At 42.0% G+C, this 14,329-nt stretch overlaps 1 long non-coding RNA gene and 1 other non-coding gene across 2 annotated transcripts; both read left to right on the top strand.

Annotated features, from left to right (window-relative positions):
- The first annotated feature begins 134 nt into the window (after positions 1-134).
- Positions 135-13,803, top strand: LOC107130057 (uncharacterized). Its single transcript, XR_012414029.1, has 2 exons — positions 135-231; positions 12,994-13,803. It is a non-coding gene; the product is annotated as an uncharacterized lncRNA (long non-coding RNA).
- LOC123574301 (small nucleolar RNA U13) lies at positions 1,661-1,759 on the top strand. Its single transcript, XR_006699183.1, has one exon. It is a non-coding gene; the product is annotated as a small nucleolar RNA U13 (small nucleolar RNA).
- Positions 13,804-14,329: the final 526 nt, after the last annotated feature.

Here is a 14,329-nt window from a genome sequence, read left to right as displayed (position 1 = left end):
TGTGGTAAAGGATTCACTTTTTTACCACAGTATACTTATCAGCAAGTGAGCATAAAAACGCCTCTTCCAGTCAGAAACTGGCCAATCCTGACCCCCGGTCCATCTAGGGCTCCGCCCACCGCCGAGGATAAGCCAATCTCTTTGAGGCTTGTACAGGAGAACGCCGTGCGTTTGAGCTTGAACATGATAAGCCTGGCAGAAGCCTGATGAACCCAGAATGAGTGAGATGTGGTAAGTTGTGCTTTAGGTTAGGGCTTAATCTAACTGTTGGGCCAGAAAATTTGAAGGGGAGAAGTGCATCCTAAATGGAGTTGCAGTTTCCTCGGTTCTGGTATGACTACAAGTCCCAATATGCACCGCTCCCCTGGCGGCCCGAGTGTCTCTTAAGTAAATGTGACCCTTGAAACGTCTACGTTAGCAGCTTATTGGTTTCTCCAGCTTTGCGCGTGTTTCCAAGTGCCTAAACGGGATGGTTTTTGAAAGGCTCGAACACTTACTTGACAAGTAGTAAAGTGGTATTTTCTTAGCCTAAGTTACCTTAACACATGATTTGAAATAGTGCTGGCAATAACAACACACCAGCCCAGCATTAAGCTTTTGTTTTCGAAAAGAACCTAGGAATTCCGGAATGATCAGAGTCACAGCTACAAACAGATTCAACTCTCATTGTATTTTGACACAAGTTTTGTATTGTAATTGACAAACATCTGTTTATGTTGCCCCCTGTATACGTAAGCCCTTTTGGGATAGAGAGAAACAGGACACAAGTGTGCCCCTAATGTCTAGCACCGCACCAGTCCCACCCATTCAAGGTGTTCTGTAAACGTTGCATGAATGTGTATAGAAACTCTCCAGATAGACCGGGCACAGTGACTCACACCTGTAATTTCAGAATTTTGGGAGTCCGAGGAGGGCGGATCACGAGGTCAGTAGTTCGAGACCAGCGTGGCCAACATAGTGAAACCCCATCTCTGCTAAAAATACAAAAATTAGCCGGGTGTGGTGGCTCCCGCCTGTAATACCAGCTACTCGGCAGACTGAGGCAGGAGAATCACTTGAACCCGGGAGCTGAGGTTGCAGTGAGGCAAGACCATACCATTGCACTCCAGCCTGGGTGACAGACACTCCATCTCAAAACAAACAAACAAACAAAACCCTCAAAAAACTCTCCAGATAGGCCGGGCATGATGGCTCACACCTATAATCCCAGCACTTTGGGAAGTCGGGCGCGGGGGAGGGTATCACCTGAGGTTGGGAGTTCGAGACCAGCCGGTGAAACCCCGTTTCTACTAAAAATAAAAAACTTATCTGGGCGTGGTGGCATGCGCCTGTAATCCCAACTACTCGGGAAAGTGAGGCAGAAGAATCGCTTGAACCTGGGAGACGGAGGTTGCAGTGAGCCGAGGTTGCGCCATTGCACTCCAGCTTGGGCAACAAGAGAGAAACTACAAAAGAAAGAAAGAAACTCCCCAAATGAAACAAGTGGTTTTTAGAATTTTACTAAATTTGTTTTTTATATGCTTTTTTTTGTAGTATAAAGACTTCAAACTATAATAATACTTGGATGGGACAAGTACTAGTAACTTTATTTCCTTTTATTTGTACTGCATTTTTTGCAATGTACATTTACTTTGTCTTGTAATAAAAAGCTACTTACGAGTTACTTTTGTAGTTCATAAGTGTGATGATTGTGTGTTCACACTTGTGTGAGATGTCCCTCCCTCAAACCTTGTGCCATCTGCACATTACCCATCTGATGTGGGGGGAGGGGAAATCCCGAAACTTACAAAAAATAATGAATTTCATTATGTATTCCAGGCTTTTCATAAGATGACGGACAAAACTTAATTTGTCTTTTTTAAGAATAGATATATTTTTGAGGTCTAACATACCTACAGTTTGACTTGTCTTTTATTATTTCAAATTATACTTCAAGTGCTTTTTAATTTTATATTTTAGAACCAGAATCAGGATTGTTGTATGTACTTGTGTGGGTCCCACATAAATTCTGTGACTGGCCCATAATTTACATGTTTACTCATTCTATTTTGCCTAGTTGTTAGTTTTGAAGAGCATTCCATATATGAGAATGAAACTGAGCAACAAGAGGCCGGGCGCGGTGGCTCACGCCTATAATTCCAGCACTTTGGGAGGCCGAGGCGGGCGGATCACAAGGTCAGGGGAGATTGAGACCATCCTAACTAACACGGTGAAACCCCGACTCTACTAAAAATACAAAAAATTATCCGGGCGTAGTGGCGGGCGCCTGTAGTCCCAGCTACTCAGGAGGCTGAGGCAGGAGAATGGCGTCAACCTAGGAGGCCGAGCTTGCAGTGAGCCGAGATCACGCCACTGCACTCCAGCCTGAGCAACAGAGCTAGGCTCCGTCTCAAAAAAAAAAAAAAAAAAAAAAAAAAAACTGAGCAACAAGAGTAGTCAGGGAATCTATGATCCATTCCTGATTCTCAAAGTAACTAGCTGTGTGACCATGAAAAAGCCTGTTTAAGTTTGTTTGTTTGTTTGTTTGTTTGAGATAGAGTTTCACTCTTGATGCCCTGGCTGGAGGGCAATGGCACGATCTCGGCTCACTGCAATCTTTGCCTCCTGGGTTGAAGTGATTCTCCTGCCTCAGCCTCCTGAGTAGCTGGGATTACAGGCATGCACCACCACGCCTGGCTAATTTGTATTTTTAGTAGAGACGGGATTTCTCCATGTTGGTCAGGCTCCTCTCAAATTCCTGACCTCAGGTGATCCACCCGCCTCGGCCTCCCAAAGTGCTGGGATTACAGGACTGACCCACCGCGCCCGGCTTGTCTAATTTTTAAGACTGACTTCCCTCATCTGTAAAATTAGGGAGTTTAACTTGATTATTCACAACATTTTGTTTAGCAATGCCATTTCTACAGCTCTGTGCATCTGTTAGTGTTTATTTAAATTACTGGCCAGGCACAGTGGCTTGCGCCTGTAATCCCAGCACTTTGGGAGGCTGCGGCAAAAGGATCACTTGAGCTCTGGAGTTCCAGACCAGGCTGGCCACCATCGCGAAACCCCGGCTCTATGAAAAATACAGACTGGGCAACAAAGGGAGACCCCATCTTTACAAAAAAAAAGATTTTAAAAAATGAAGTGTGTTGTGTGCATGCCTGTAGTCCAAGCTACTTGGGAGGCTGAGGTGGGAGGATGGCTTGAGCCCAGGAGTTTGAGGCCGCAGTGAGCTGTGATGGTGCCACTGCATTCCAGCTTGGGTGACAGAGAGACACCCTGTCTCAAAAACAAAATAACAACAACAACAACAAAAATGAGGTGGGCGAGGTGGCTCATTCTTCTAATCCATCCCACTTGGGGAGGCCAAATCAGAAGGACAGCTTGAAACCAAGAATTTGATACCTGCCTGAGAAACATAGTGAGGCCCTATTTCTATTTTTTTAAAAAAAACAGGCTGGGCCCGGTGGCTCACATCTGTAATCCCAGCACTTTGGGAAGCCGAGGTGGGCAGATCACAAGGTCAGGAGACCAAGAACATCCTGGCTAACATGGTGAAACCCCGTCTCTACTAAAAATACAGAAAACAAAATTAGCCAGGCATGGTGGCGGGCGTCTGTAGTCCAGCTACTCCGGAGTCTGAGGCAGGAGAATGGCGTGAACCTGGGAGGTGGAGCTTGCAGCCAGCAGAGTTTGTGCCACTGCACTCCAGCCTGGGCAACAGAGCGAGACTCTGTCTCACAAAAAATAAAAATAAAAAAAACAACAACAACAAACAAAATTCCTTTTGCCTCCAAGCTGCTGCTCCTCATGGATCATCTCCTAATGTCGTAAAACTCCCCTAATAAGGTTCTGTCGAATCCTAAATCTATTCCTGATTTATTGTGCGACTTTGACAGAATTCTGACCTTATGGGAATATTAATAAGAAGGTAGAGGAGGTGAAAGTAAACTGTAGGTTGTTTGCTCCTCATCCTTCCCTTCCTGTTTCCTTACTGCGGGTCTAGAAAACAGCACTGCATGCCTCCATTCTACTTGCTCACAGTCTCCACCTTACTTCTACCCAAGGCTCACAAATCCACCTGCTAATCCAAGAAATCCAGGAGAAGGGCCTGGTGTGGTAGTTAACGCCTGCAATCCCAGCGCTTTGGGAGGCTGAGGCAGGAAGATCCTTGAACTCAGGAGTTCCAGGTTGCAGTGAACTATGATCACACCACTGCACTCTAACCTGAGCAACAGACACTGTCTTTAAAAAAAAAAAAAAATCCTGGAGAATCATTGAGTCTAATTATCCCCTCAACTATAATTGAATTGTATCAATCCATCCTTTGAATGCTCACTGACTGTGTACTTCGGTGGTTTTCTTTTTTAGTTTCTAAAAAAAATAAGAGAGAAAGGATGGCTCAAAAAAAAAAAAAAAAAAAAAGTCTTGCTGCATGCAGCGCCAGTAGTCCCGGTTACCCAAGAGGCTAAGGCAGGAGAATCAGTTGAAAGTCCAGGAGTTCAAGTCCAGTCTAGGTAAAACAGTGAGATCACGTCTCTAAAAACCAAATAAAAAATTAAAAATAAAATAAAGGAAGTCTTTTCTTATATAGTTTGCATTATTACTAGCAGCAAGATCTCTTACATAACCGAAGTGCTATGTGGTTTCTGAGACTGGCAAGCCAAAGATAACTTATGTTGTCTTCAATATTAGTCTTCAAGAGGAAGGGGATTTTGTTTGTTTGTTTGTTTGAGACAGAGTCTTGCTCTGTCGCCCAGGCTGGAGAGCAGTGGTGCGATCTCGGGAGGAGGGGGAGTTTCGTAAGAGTCAGTGGGTAGTGATAGTGTAAAGAAACTCAAGCAGGCCAAATTCTGAGATTCTTGGAAAGAAAAGGAGCATATAGGAAGATAGGTCAGATTGGGAAATAATCATGCCTCTTGCCCACTCTTGATTTCTTGAAATCCTTGTCATTACCCTCCTCCCCCACCCCAAAAAGACCAATCTAAATCCCTATTCTTGGCTGGGGGCGGTGGCTTACGCCTGTAATCCCAGCACTTTGGGAGGCCCAGGTGGGCGGATCACCTGAGGTCCAGAGACCAACATGGCAAAACCCTGTCTTACTAAAAAATACAAAAATTAGGGCCGGGGGCGGTGGGTCATGCCTGTAATCCCAGCACTTTGGGAGGCCGAGGCAGGTGGATCATGAGGTCAGGAGTTTGAGACCAACCTGGCCAACATAGTGAAACCCTGTCTCTTCTAAAAATACAAAAAATTAGACAGGAGTGCTGGCGGGTACCTATAATTCCAGGTGCTCTGGAGGCTGAGGCAGGAGAATCGCTTGAAGCTATGAGGTGGAGGTTGCAGTGAGCTGAGATCACACCATTACACTCCAGCCTGGGTAACAAGAGTGAAACTCCGTCTCATAAACAAACAAATGAACCAAAAATTATCAGGGTGTGGTGGCACGTGCCTGTAGTCCCAGCTAGTGGGGAGGCTAAGGCAGGGAATCACTTGAACCTGGGAGGCGGAGGTTGCAGTGAGCTGAGATCGCTCTACTGCACTCCAGCCTGGGCCGACAGAGTGAGACTTTGTTTCAAAAAAAAAAAAAAATCCCCATTCTCCCAGGGCCTCTGTCACTAGATCCACCTATAGGGGCTTTGGTCTCCACTGCCAATACTGATAGATGAGGGAAGTTAGGAGTAAGGGAACTTCTTAGTCTCATAACTAAGCCTAAATCAAGGGCAGTATGTTGCTTGAATTTCACAAGCATTCTAACCTCATTATCTCACAAAAATAATATGAGGGTCTCTGTGCAATGAAGATGTTAGTTACTCTGGAAACTTGCCTCTACTGCCAAAAGCAACCTTGCCTACAGCAAAATTCATCAGGAATAGTATAGATTATATAGATATTTGATAGCCAGGGGTAGTGATGCATGCTTGTAGTCCTAGCTACTTTAGAGGCTGAGGTAGGAGGATTGCTTGAGCCCAAGAGATTGAGGCGGCGATGTGCCATGATTGGCACCACTGCACTCTAGCCTGCATGACAGAGGAAGACCCTGTTTCAAAAAGAAAAAAAGAAAAAAAAAGAATTTGTACAAATAATCTAAATTTAGAAAGATGTGAACAGGAACTACTGTATATTCTTATTTTTTATGTCTTCTGCCTGAGGGAAGTGGAAATAGCTGCTAGAGAGGGACAAAGAAAGAATTATATACACGTACACACACACAAACACATACTTTTTTTTTTTTTTTTCTTGAGAAGAGTCTCACTCTGTCACCCAGGCGGGAGTGGAGTGGCACCATCACGATTCACTGCAGCCTTGACCTCCTGGCAGGCTCAGGTGATCCTTCCGCCTCAGCCTCCCAAGTAGCTGGGACCACAGGTACATGCCACCATGCCCAGCAAATTTTTGTATTTTTTGTAGTGATAGGGTTTTGGCATGTTGCTCAGGCTGGTCTCAAACTCCTGGGCTCAAGTGATCCACCCACCTCGGCCTCCCAAAGTGTTGGGATTATAGGCATGAGCCACCATGCCTGGTCACACACACTTTTTATATGAGGAATGTAAGCGCTTTTAAATTATCAGGCCCAGAAAGGCATTAAAATGAGACAGCATTCATATCCTATCTCTCTCCTTGAACTGTGTAATCTCTTGAAACTGCTTTCACAGCTGGGGTTGGTGGCTCACGCCTGTAATCATAACACTTTGGGAGGCCGAGGTGGGCGGATCAACTGAGGTAGGGAGTTCAAGACCAGCCTGGCCAACATGGTGAAACCTGTCTCTACTAAAAATACAAAAATTAGCCAGGCGTAGTGGCAGCCACCTTTGATCCCAGCTACTGGGGAGGCTGAGGCAGGAGAATCGCTTGAACCCGCTGGAGGTTATGGTGAGGCTGGAGGTTGTAGTGAGCCAAGATCGCACCACTGCACTCCAGCTTGGGGGACAGAGTGAGACTCCATCTCAAAAAAAAAAAAAAAAAAGGAAAGAAAAGAAACTACCAGCTATACTAGCTATTGCTACAAGTAACTATAAATTAATCTAACGATGCTGCATTCTGGACAGTATAACCCACACACTGTAGCTCAACAATATAGAGCCAATCACTAATCAATGTTATTTCTGTGAACTGGTGAAAATTCCTGACAAATGACTTTGTATAAGCCAACTCCCTGTCCCCTTTTTGCCTTCAAAAATCTGCTTGTAGCAAAGGTCTGAACGGAGCACTTCCCAAGACAATTTGGAAGTGTGTCCCAGGCAGCTGTTCTCTACTTTGGCCCAAATAAACTCTATATTAATTCTGCCTCAGCTTCTTTTCTTTTAGTTTGACAACAGAGATGAATAAAAAGAGAAATGAACAACCACAACCTGGGCTACCTCTCGTTAGCAGACACATAGGCTCCAGGGCCCTACTCTGAATTAAGGGAATGGTCCAAATTCCAGTGGTAATTCCCATGTGAAGAGGATTATGAGTCTGGCAAGTATCAGAGAGTTCATTAGAAGTAGATTACATAAATCCTACACATTTCACAAAGTGGGACATGGGAACCAAGTCTAGCAGTATAGACGCCAGTTAGATACCATAGGCACATTAAAAAGAAATACCAATTATGTAATCATTGTCATCATTAACATTAAGTGAATATTTAGTAAACTAAGTACTATTTATTCTAAGCATTCTGTATTGACTCATTTAATCCTCATGTCAATCTGAAGAGATGGATACTATTATTCCTTCCTCCCCAATTATTTTCCTCTATTATTTTCTTCCTTGTACAAGTAAGGAAACTGAGACAGAGTAAATTTGCTTGCCCAAGTCACATAGTAAGGGGTAGAGGCAGAAGTTATTAACTGTTATGCTATACTGCCTCTGTAGAGGAGAAAAAAGAAAGGGAAGGAGGAGGGTTAAAAAAGAAAAAAAATCGCCGGGCGCGGTGGCTCAAGCCTGTAATCCCAGCACTTTGGGAGGCCGAGACGGGTGGATCACGAGGTCAGGAGATCGAGACCATCCTGGCTAACACGATGAAACCCCATCTCTACTAAAAAATACAAAAAACTAGCCGGGCGAGGTGGCAGGCGCCTGTAGTCCCAGCTACTCGGGAGGCTGAGGCAGGAGAATGGTGTGAACCTGGGAGGCGGAGCTTGCAGTGAGCTGAGATCCGGCCACTGCACTCCAGCCTGGGCGACAGAGCGAGACTCCATCTCAAAAAAAAAAAAAAAGAAAAAAAGAAAAAAAAATCTAGCATGCAAAATCCAGAAGCAAACGAAGCATAGCTCTCCCAAAAGAAGAAAATTTTCTCAGGTAGCTTTGCATGGTACTGTAATGATACAAATTCAATTAAAACCTCAGAGATGAGATGATAATAAAATGAGAAGAGAAGGAAGATTTCAGAACTAAATAAACAAATTAATGACATAATTTTACAACATTACTAAATTAGAGCAAGAAATACACAGGTGTGGCTGAAAATCAAACCTCTTTCTTTCTTTATCTTTATCTCTACCTTTAAGATGGAGTCTTGCTATGTTGCCTAGGCTGGTCTCAAACTCCTGTGATCCTCCTATCTCAGCCTCCCAAGTAGCTGGGACTACAGGCTTGTACCACTGTGCCAGGCTGAAAATAAGATTTCTGGTGTAAAAGGAAAATTTATAATAATTATGAAATTGCAAAAATAACTAATGATAGCAAATGAAGAAGATAAAATAAATATGAACAATAATAAATATACAAATTGTTAATTTAAAAATTAGTATTATCTGTCTTATAAGTGGAAAGTGGGAGTGTAATTCTTGGAAAGAAGAGAATTACTTTAAAATGATGGAATATATTTACTTAATTTTTAAAAAAATGTATGTGTAAATATGTTCATTATCAAAAAAATCTGAAAATACAGAAGAAAAAAAGCAGGTAAAACTCATTTAAATCTTGGGCATGATGACTCACAATTGTAATCCCAGTACTTTAGGAGGCCAAGGCAGGAGGATGACTTGAGGCTAGGAGTTCCAGACCAGGTTGGGCAATATAGTGAGACTTCATCTTTATTTATTTATTTATTACAAAGTATAATCCAAATCTCACCACTTAAAGGTAACTACTATTAATAGGTTTTTGTATGTCTGTTATACACATTTTTTACCAAAAAATAAAAATGGGATTATAGCTTAATCATTTTATAATCTTTTTTAAAATGCAACAATTTGTTGTGAACATCTTTGCCTATAAATAAGTATACTTCTCTAGCATCATTTTTAATGACAACATAGTAATCCATTATGTGTATATAACATACACTATGCAGCTAGTCTCTAATGGGTGTGCATATTTTCACAATGTTTTTCTTTCCTTTTTTTGAGGCAGGATCTCTGTTGCCCAGGCTGGAGAGCAGTGCTGCTATCAGAGCTCACTGCATCCTTGAACTCCTGGACTCCCTAAAGTGCTGGGATTACAGGCATGAGACACTGGGCCTGACCCTATTTTTACAGTTTTTGATGAATATTTTCAAATTACCTTTCAGAAAGGTATTTAGCAGCTAATCTATTTTGGTTGCCCACCACTCTACACTGTTCTCCATCTCCACTACCACCTCCTACTCATAGCAACCCCTCCCACGCAAACCACAAGGAAAGACACATGACCAATAATAAAAATACTCAGTAGGATTTATGCAGTATATTCTGCTTTTTAGGGATTGTTCTGTGTATTTCTACACAGAATGTAATCTTTACAATGTAATCCCTAGATTACAGATAAGGAAATGAAAACAGTAAAGGTCAGTAATTTCCCAAGGTCACACAGCTAGCTGGGATTTAAGTCCATTATGTCCAGCAACACAGAACACATGCCCTTTCCCAATCAGGGCTATACTGCCTCAACTCTGTTTCCCTGGCTACTGTGATTGACTCAGGGAAGAACCCCAGTTGGGTCAATCAGAATCTTTCTCCAGGATTTTCTCCTGCATCCAGCAGGGAACTCTTGCATTTTTGAAGTAGTTAAACATTGTGCCTGAACATAAATGACCCCTGAGTGTTTTAGGAAGAATAAAGAAAGAAAAGTAGAGCTGAACTTTTTGATAGGGAGTAAAAGGAAGCTATGACAACCTCACTTGAACTCTTGGTCTAGTCCTGTTTAATGTCCATTCTACCCAATTATGTGAGCACAAAATCCTCCCCACCTACTTTACATATATATATATATATATATCTAGTGAGAGAGAGAGAGATGAGTCATGCTATATTGACCTCAAGCAATCCTCCCACCTTGGCCTCCCAAAGTGTTAGGGATTACAGGTGTGAACCACCATGCCCAACCTCTACCTACTTTTTTTTTCTCTTAAGTTGGCTTGAATTCTATTTCTGTCACTTTGGATCACAAGATTAATACATGATAACTTAAATTCCCACCAACATGAGAGTTCGTTTTCCTGCATCTTTAGAAAATATTAAGCATGTGAATTAACAGAGAGAAGAACACCAGAGATTAGAGAAAAGCAAGAATATGATTCCTGAAAGGTGCTTAATACATGACTTAACAAAACTAACTTTAATTGCCAGCAGTAGGATTTTTTAAACCTTTTTTTTTTTTTTTTTTTGAGACAGATTATTGCTCTGTCGCCCAGGCTGGAGTGCAGTGGCACGATCTCCGCTCACTGCAAGCTCCGCCTCCCGGATTCACACCATTCTCCTGCCTAAGCCTCCCAAGTAGCTGGGATTGCAGGCGCCCACCACCATGCCCGGCTAATTTTTTGTATTTTTAGTAGACATGGGTTTCACCATGTTAGCCAGGATGGTCTCGATCTCCTGACCTCAAGATCCACCCGCCTGGGCCTTCCAAAGTGCTGGGATTCCAGGTGTGAGCCACTGCACCCGGCCGGAAAAGGATTTTTAAAAATAAAAGTATAGACACAAGGTGAAAATTCTACAGAAAAATATGTAACAGAGTTCTCAATGAATAGAAGAAAGCGGAGTTGAGGAATGGGTGAATTGCTTAATCTTTCGCCTGCTGAGTTTTCATTCCTGGTATAGCAGAAAGGAAAAAAAAGAGATAACTTTTTTTAAGAAAGAATTTCAGTAAGCAGCTTTCTGAAAACACTCATTTCTGTCACTGAAATTGCTAGAAATTCAAATATCCACAATACCTTTCCCTGTATTCTAGAAGAACACTTCCATAGTCTCTGGGCAGAGGCTTTTGATTACAGTTCCTGGATTTAAAGCGTCCGTATAGGGAAAGCTCCAGGTTTGCACATACTGCTTTAATTAAACAATAATGGATTTTCAGTAAGTAGGTCTTTTGCTCTCTAAATCTAAAGAGCTAAAGGTAGATAAAAGAAATATCTTTTGCTATAAGTGAAAAAGTAATTGTTGCTCTACTGCATATATTTCTGGGGAGAAAAAAAATCTCACCCTCAAGCTTGTGTTCTTTAAAATGAAATATTTTGACCAAGCACAGTGGCCTATGCCTATAATCCCAGCAACTTGGGAGGGCAAGGCAGGATAGCTTGAGGTCAGGAGTTCAAGACCAGCCTGGGCAACATAGAGAGAGACCTCATCTCTATTTTTTTAAAAATGAAATGTTAAAATATATAATGGATATTTTTAATTTTTATTATCGATAATGCAGTCTGGTGTCTGACATATTACATTTGTTTGCTTAATATTTTTTCTAGAAAAGTTTTGTCTTGGAAAAAAGCAGGGAAAACATTTTGAAGATTTATTTTAGAAAAGTAATGGAAGCTGGGTGCGGTGGCTCATACCTGTAATCCCAGCACTTTGGGAGGCCAAGGTGGGTGGATCACCTGAGGTCAGGAGTTTGACGGCAGCGTAGCCAACGTGGTGAAACTCCGTCTCTACTAAAAATACAAAAATTAACAGGGCATGGTGGCAGGCACCTGTAATCCCAGTTACTCGGGAGGCTAAGGCAGGAGAAATGCTTGAATCTGGGAGGCAGAGGTTGCAGTGAGCCGAGATCGCACCATTCCACTCCAACCTGGACAACAAGAGTGAAACTCTGTCTCAAAAAAAAAAAAAAAAAAAGAGAGAGAGAAAAGAAAAGTAGTAGTGGAAACTAGCCACTGTATTAGCACGGTTGGATGACTAAGGAAATGATATTTTACTAATGTAGTAAGATAGGGAGAAAATAGTAGGATAAGCCATTTTGGGTAGGTAAGGCTAAGACTAATTTTAGCATTAGAATCTGAAGTAATCATGGGGCATCTATTACAGAAGATAGTTGGACAGATGGAATTGGGACTCAGGAATGCTCTCAGAGCAGGTAATACAAAACCAAGAGTTATCTTTTGTCAAGAGTTTAGCCTCAGGAATGGAGGAGATTTCCAAGGTAGACAGTGAAGAAAGTGGAGTAGAGAACTACGAACTGGCCGGGCGCGGTGGCTCAAGCCTGTAATCCCAGCACTTTGGGAGGCCGAGACGGGCGGATCACGAGGTCAGGAGATCGAGACCATCCTGGCGAACACGGTGAAACCCCGTCTCTACTAAAAAATACAAAAAACTAGCCGGGCGAGGCGGCGGGCGCCTGTAGTCCTAGCTACTCGGGAGGCTGAGGCAGGAGAATGGCGTAAACCCGGGGGGCGGAGCTTGCAGTGAGCTGAGATCCGGCCACTGCACTCTAGCCCGGGCGACAGAGCCAGACTCCGTCTCAAAAAAAAAAAAAAAAAAAAAAAAAAAAAAAAAAAAAAAAAAAGAACTACGAACTAAAGCTTAGTGACTACCCAATATTAGTAGTCGAGGGATCAACTCTTCTAATGCAGTCAGGTGGATAGGAGAGGCATTGAGGAACAATGGTTTTAGGAAGGGCCTGGTGGGGAAAAAAGGTTGCTGCTCAGAGAGTAAAAAGAATTGAAGTCTAAGAGAACATCGGATTTAGGATTTTAGAAAGTCATTAGTGACTGTCAGAAATGTACTTTGGTAAAGTGGGGGTTATCAATGTTAGATTAGATGATGAAGACATTAAGAGACCTTCATTGTGTAAATTATCTTTGCCCTTTTACTTACTTACTGTCCTTTTCTCAAGCAGGATCCTGAAGTAGGAAATCTATGAAAAAAATGACAAGACTCTGAAGAATTAACTCGCCAGGAGGGACTCAACTGGAGGCTTGAATCTGACCTGGAGACTGAGAACCCTTGAATAGATGAAGACAGTATCTTTTTTTTTTCCTTCAATCTTTTTTTTTTAAAATCTATTTGTTTGGTTGTTTTTTGGGGACTAAGAAGTTTTTAAATTGCCCTGATATCTACAAGGCTGTCACAGGGAAAGATGATGACTGGAGAATACCTACACTACAGTAGATAAAAAGGCGGTGGCTTCCTAGGCTGCAGAGAACAAGTCCTTTCTAGCAGTGGCTCAGGACCACTGTTTTGAAAAGTCTAATTAATTTGCTTCTCTGACCTTGATTGCTACCTTTAAAAGAAGCTTTAAAGCCTGCTTGGTCTCCTAAACTTGCCAAGCCCTGCTGCCTGGGTCTAGTCAGCAATCTTGCTCTGCCCAGACCTCTTACTGTCTGACCACAGGGCTTAGCTAACCCCATTTGTGTCACACCCCACTGCTATGCCTCCTTTGGAAAGGCCTATTTAAGAAGTAGCTCCCTATATAAATGGAAGGACATTAAAGACTCTTAATGGAGTAAACACCCAGGAGATAAGGAATCAAGGGTGGAGGGGTTGGTCTTGGACATGGTAAATGTAGAGATAGAAACTATCTAGACAGAAAGGTTAAACTTAATAGTCTTCATTCTACAAAGTATGATGCAAATTCCTTTTAAAGAGGAACTGTGAATTGTATAGTATGTGAATTATCTTTCAATAAAGCTATTTTTAAAAAGCAGAGAATGTAAGAGATGGAATAGGATTAGAAAAGTATTGAGTTTAAAAATCACATTCATATTACGATGGCAATTCCTGGTTATGGGTCTCTTTAATGATGTCTCTATACAGAGTGAATGTAGTAGTCTGTATGTTTCTCTCTTCCTTTTTAATTGAAATATTAGATTGCTCCAAAGGTTTCCATATACTGTTCAACTTTCTAGCAGTCATTCCAGAAAAGGAACAAGTGAAGCATTAACCATATGTTTACTAATCAACAAATGCAAATGTGATGGCTATACTAAATATTCTAATGCATAAATAATATTTATATTGTGTTAGGCTGTACATAACAGACAAGGCAACTAGCAGTGGCTTAAATAAAAAATATTTATTATTAAATATATATTATTATAATATGTTATTAAATATATATTTTATGAATATTTATTATTAGGCTGTGGCATGTGCCCATATTCCCAGCTGTGTATGCCAGAGGAGGCTGAGGCAGGAGGATCCCTTCAGCCCAGGACACGAGTTTATGGCCA

The sequence above is a fragment of the Macaca fascicularis genome, chromosome 6 (assembly GCF_037993035.2).
Source record: "Macaca fascicularis isolate 582-1 chromosome 6, T2T-MFA8v1.1".
NCBI lineage: Eukaryota > Metazoa > Chordata > Mammalia > Primates > Cercopithecidae > Macaca > Macaca fascicularis.
This window is presented reverse-complemented; position numbering and strand designations above follow the sequence as displayed.